The sequence below is a fragment of the Suncus etruscus genome, chromosome 1 (assembly GCF_024139225.1).
Source record: "Suncus etruscus isolate mSunEtr1 chromosome 1, mSunEtr1.pri.cur, whole genome shotgun sequence".
NCBI lineage: Eukaryota > Metazoa > Chordata > Mammalia > Eulipotyphla > Soricidae > Suncus > Suncus etruscus.
In genome coordinates this window covers 68,349,634-68,355,379 of record NC_064848.1, presented here as the reverse complement: position 1 = coordinate 68,355,379, position 5,746 = coordinate 68,349,634, and the positions used below count along the sequence as shown (strand labels likewise).

At 34.2% G+C, this 5,746-nt stretch overlaps 1 non-coding gene across 1 annotated transcript; it reads left to right on the top strand.

The window, feature by feature from the left end:
• The first annotated feature begins 3,649 nt into the window (after positions 1 to 3,649).
• LOC126032297 (small nucleolar RNA SNORA51) lies at positions 3,650 to 3,782 on the top strand. Its single transcript, XR_007503843.1, has one exon. It is a non-coding gene; the product is annotated as a small nucleolar RNA SNORA51 (small nucleolar RNA).
• The last annotated feature ends 1,964 nt before the right edge of the window (positions 3,783 to 5,746 follow it).

The following is a 5,746-nucleotide window of genomic DNA, read 5'->3' as shown; positions in this document are numbered from 1 at the left end:
GAAATCCAACCACAACCAGAAGGCAAGAAATCATAAAAACCAGAGCAGAAATAAACAACATAGAGACTAAGAAAACAATACAAAAAATCAATGAGACCAGGAGTTGGTTTTTCGAAAAAATAAATAAGATAGACAAACCATTGGCAAAACTTACCAAAAAAAAGAGGGAAAACACCCAAATCACTAGGATCACGAATGAAAGGGGAGAGATTACAACAGAACCCCAAGAAATACAACATATCATGAGATCATATTATGAACAACTATATTCAACTAGGCTAGAGAACCCACCAGAAATCGACAGATTCTTGGACAAAACCCTCTTCCAAGACTGGAAAAGGAAGACCTAGAAACTCTAAACAGTCCAATCACTTCAGAGGAAATTGAAGACGTAATTAAAAGACTCCCTAAGAACAAATGCCCAGGCCCAGATGTATTTACAGGTGAATTCTATCAAACATTTCAAGAAGACTTATTACCACTGTTCCATAGGCTTTTCAAAACCATAGAAAAAACAGGAATCCTCCCCAACTCCTTTTATGAGGCTAATATCACACTCATTCCTAAAGAAGGCAAAGACACCACCAAAAAAGAAAACTGCAGACCAATCTCACTAATGAACATTGATGCAAAGATACTTAACAAAATCTTAGCAAACCGAATCCAACACCTCATCAAAAAGATCATACATCACGATCAAGTGGGATTCATACCAGGAATGCAAGGTTGGTTCAACATACGCAAATCAATAAACATTATACACCACATCAACAACATGAAGGACAAAAACCACATGATCATATCAATCGATGCGGAGAAGGCGTTTGACAATATCCAACACCCTTTCATGTTAAAGACACTCAGCAAAATAGGGTTAGAAGACACCTTCCTTAAGATAGTTACAGCTATTTATGAAAAGCCTACAGCCAACATTATACTTAATGGCGAGAAGCTAGAAGCATTCCCACTAAGGTCAGGAACTAGGCAAGGCTGTCCACTCTCTCCACTCTTATTCAATATAACCTTAGAAGTCCTAGCAATAGCAATCCGACAAGAGAAGGGAATCAAAGGAATTCAAGTAGGGAAAGAGGAACACAAGCTAGCTCTATTTGCTGATGATATGATGATATACATCAAAAACCCTAAAGAATCCACAGAAAAACTAGAAACAATCAACCAATACAGTAAAGTGGCTGGATACAAAGTCAATACACAAAAGACAGTAGCGTTTTTATATACAATGAAGTTGAGGAGAGAGAGATTAAAAATACAATTCCATTTAAGATAATATCAAAAAATATCAAATACCTAGGAATCAACCTTACAAGAGAAGTGAAAGATCTATACCAGGGAAACTTCAAAACACTTCAGAAAGAAATTGAAGACGATCTAAAGAAATGGAAGAACATCCCATCCTCATGGATAGGTAGAATTAACATAGTCAAAATGACTATTTTACCCAAACTGCTATATAGATTTAATGCAATCCCTATCAAAATCCAGACACAATTCTTTAATGAAATAGAACAATCAATTATAAAATTCATTTGGAACCATAAAATACCCAGGATAGCTAAACACATTCTGAAAAATGAGAAGTTGGGAGGTATCTCCTTACCTAACTTGAAACTATACTATAAAGCCATAGTAATAAAAACAGCATGGTACTGGAACAGAGACAGGACCTCAGACCAGTGGATTAGAACATAATTCCCAGACATAAACCCCCAGATATATAGCCAGCTAATATTTGATAAAAGAGGCAAGAATCTTAAATGGAACAAAGAAAGCCTATTCAACAAATGGTGTTGGTACAACTGAAAACTCATATGCACGAAAGTGAAAATCGACCCATATCTCACTCCTTATACAAAAGTCAACTCAAAATGGATCAAAGATCTGGAAATCAGACCTGAATCTATAAAGTTTATCGAGAATAAAATAGGCAGAACACTCGAAGACCTTTATATCAAAAGGGTCTTTGAGAATGGTGCACCAATGGCAAAAACGTTAGCATCAACTATAAACAAATGGGACTATATCAAACTAAAAAGCTTCTGCATGGCAAAAGAAACCCTACTTAATGCAAGAAGACAGCTAACAGAATGGGAAAAAATCTTTTCACTTGATATATCAGATAATGGGCTGATATCTAGAACATACAAAGCGCTCAGAAACCTGAGCCCTTCAAAACCAAACGAAGCCATAAAAAAATGGGGAGACGAAATGAATAGACATTTCTCTGAGGAAGAGAGAAGGATGGCCAACAAACACATGTAAACATGCTCACCTTCGCTCATCATCAGGGAGATCCAAATCCAGACAACAATGAGATACCACCTCACACCAGTGGGGTTGGCTCACATCAGAAATAATGGGAACAACCTTTGTTGGAGAGGATGTGGTATGAAAGGAACTCTCATTCATTGCTGGTGGGAATGCCTTTTGGTCCAACATCTATGGAGAAAAGTCTGGAGAGTGCTCAAAGAACTTAGAATTGAGCTGCCATTTGACCCAGCAATTGCTCTCCTAGGCATATATCCCCAAGATGGAAGGACATTAATTCCAAAATACATATGCACCCCACTATTTATTGCAGCACTCAGTATAATAGCCAAATCTTGGAACCAACCTTGATGTCCAACAACAGATGAATGGATCATTAAGATGTGGTACATATATACAATGGAATATTACATGGCAGTTAGAAATGATACAATCACAGACTTTGCAGCAACGTGGATGGACCTAGATCATGTTATGTTAAACGAAGTAAGTCAGAAGACAAAAGAAAAACACAGAATGGTAGCACTATTCTGAAACACCTAGAACACATAAAAAACAAAAAAAGGACATTGAAGAAGCATAACTGCTAGAACCACAAAGAAAGACTTCATAAACTCCATTCCCTGATCTGCACAGCCACCAAGATCTTTAGAAACAGGTCTGATTTTACCATCCAAGATAAAGTAGAAGTCTTCCACATACCACGAAAGCAGCAAGAGGAGAATAAATGATTTATTTTTTTTTGACGTCTTTATTTTGGTGTGGAGATTACGGTTGATGTCTCCAATATTATTTTATTTTATTTTGTTTTGTCTTTCTTTTTCTTTTTTGCACTTGAGTATGATTTGATTTCAGAACCGAGATTATTGTGTGGTGCCTGTCTTTATTGCTGTGGTGCTTATCGGTTATTTAATTCGATATTTTTTTTATTTTTATTTTTTTTGTATTGTTGTGGTATTTTAATTACTTTTTTCACATCCTCTCTCAAACTGAGGTTGGAAGCCTCTAGACAGGATTTTGCCTATTTTCAGCATATTTGATTTTTGATTGAGAAGAGGACATATTAGGTGATGGGTATTCCCCTGATTCAATGTGAATATGTACCCAAAATACTACAGTGAAAGATATGTAAGCCATTATGAAAAAAAAATTGTGTTTTTAATCAGAAATTTTCTTTGACTTACATGTATTATTATTATATCAATTATATTATATGTTATGTTATGTCACTATATTATGTTATATTAGTTTACCTCATTATGTTAATCAATTTTGTCCTTTAAATGAATTCTTACTTTAAAAAAAAAACAACTTTAGTTTGCTCTGAAGAAAAAAAAAATAAAATAAATAACAGATAAGATAAGGCCTCCCAAATCTTACCACAGGCTGTGTTCTTTACACTGGCTGTATAGAAAGAGGAGGTACAGTAAAGGCACCCCATATACACCTCAACACAGGCCCCTTGCAGGGTATGTATTGTGAATTGGGGGACAAAAAAAAAGTGAAAACAATAAATATAAATTACAAAGGAGAGGTCACTGCAATAAAATAAAACTGAGAATTTGAAATAATGTAACAGTGTGCCATTTGTTTGGTTATAAAATCTTAATTTAATCATGAAAAAAAAAGAGGGTTAATATCTAAGATACACAAGTCTCAGGTAGAACTCAACAAGCAAAAGCATTTAACCCCATCCCAAAATGAGGAGAATTAATAAATAGACATTTTCTCAAAGAAGAAATACAGATGGCCAGAAGAAACATGAAAAAAAATGCTCCACATAGCTAATCATCAGAGAGATGCAATTCAAAACATAAATGAGGTATCATCTCATATCACAGAGACTGACATACATCAATCACAAAGAGCAAGAATAACCAGTGCTGGCATGAATTTGGGGAGAAAGGGACTCTTCCACTGCTTTTGGGAATACTAACTTGCCCAGCCTTTTTGGAAAACAGTATGAATATTCTTTAAAAAAACTGGAACTTGAGCTCCCATCTGACCTGCAATACAACTCCTAGGGATAAACTTTAGGAACAAAAAAAAAAAAACACAATACAAAAATGGCATCTGCATTTCTATGTTCATCACAGCACTACTTAGCAAGAATCTGAAAACAACCGAAGTACCCAAGAACATACTGGTGCCTAAAGAATTATGGTAAATCTACGCAGTACAATACTATGCAGCTACTAGGAAAAAATGAATTTATAAAATCTGATTATACATAAATATATATGGAGAGTACTAAGCTGAGTAAAATGTCAGAGGAAGAGTGAAAATTTAAAATAATATCACTCATATGTGAGATATAAAAAATAAAAGATACTGTGGTAATACTATGCAGAGACAATAGAGAGGAGGACAAGAAGGACCAGTACATGGCAGGAAGCTTGGCACAAATAGTAGAACAGTGCAGTTAAAGTAAAGAGACCCACAATAGCAATCATAATTGAAACTGAGCACTTGAAACAATAAGTGTGTATTGGATGGAGATAAAGTGATATTCACGGTACCTCTTCATTATCAGTAGTCCAAATCACAGTGTCTGAAAAGGAGAAAAAGAGAGAGAGGGAGAAGCAAAAGTTCTACTCCAGAACAGAAAAAGGCAGCTAGATGCAGGCAGTGGGAAGGGAGGGAAGAAAACTGGGGACATTGGTGGCAGGAAACATTCATAGGTGAATGGTGCTATACATGTAAGACTCAATCCAACAACTTTGTTTAAATGAAAGAAAAAAATTGCCACAGAATAAGACTAAAAATTTTAATATGGAAATCATGCCAAACACTTTCCTAACTATAAGGGGAAAACTAGAAGTTAACTATAAAAACAAAAAATGGAAAAATACAAATACATGGAGATTAAACAACATGCTATAAATAGGTAATGTATTGCAAGGTTCATAATACCTCCAGACAAATTAAAATGAAAACCCAGAATATTCAAATTTTTAGAACAAAGCAAACGTAATTTTTAAAGAAAAAAGTTTGTGATAATAAAAATCCAAAAATAATCTCCCAGAAATAATAAAGGATTAAATTTTATAACAAATAAAGCTCGAAAAATAACAAAGATAATAAGTAAATGAAATAATAAATAAAGATAATAAATAAATAAAAATATTAATGCAATTAAGATCTTGTTCTTTAAAAAGATAAAAGTGACAAACCTTGAGCTAGACTCAAGAGAAAGGGCTCAAATAAAATCATAAAATATATGATTATAACTTCCACTAAAGGATCGTAAGAGATTGCTAGGAACAAATATATACCAACCTGGACATAGAGAAAACCTAGAACAAATGGATAACCTAGAACAAATGGATAAATTGCTAGAAGACATGACCTTCCAAAAATGATTATTGATTTTATTTCATTTTTTATGAGTGATCAAAACATTCTAACAAAATTTTATGATCAAAAGACTTCACAGGTGAATTATACACTATTTTGAAGA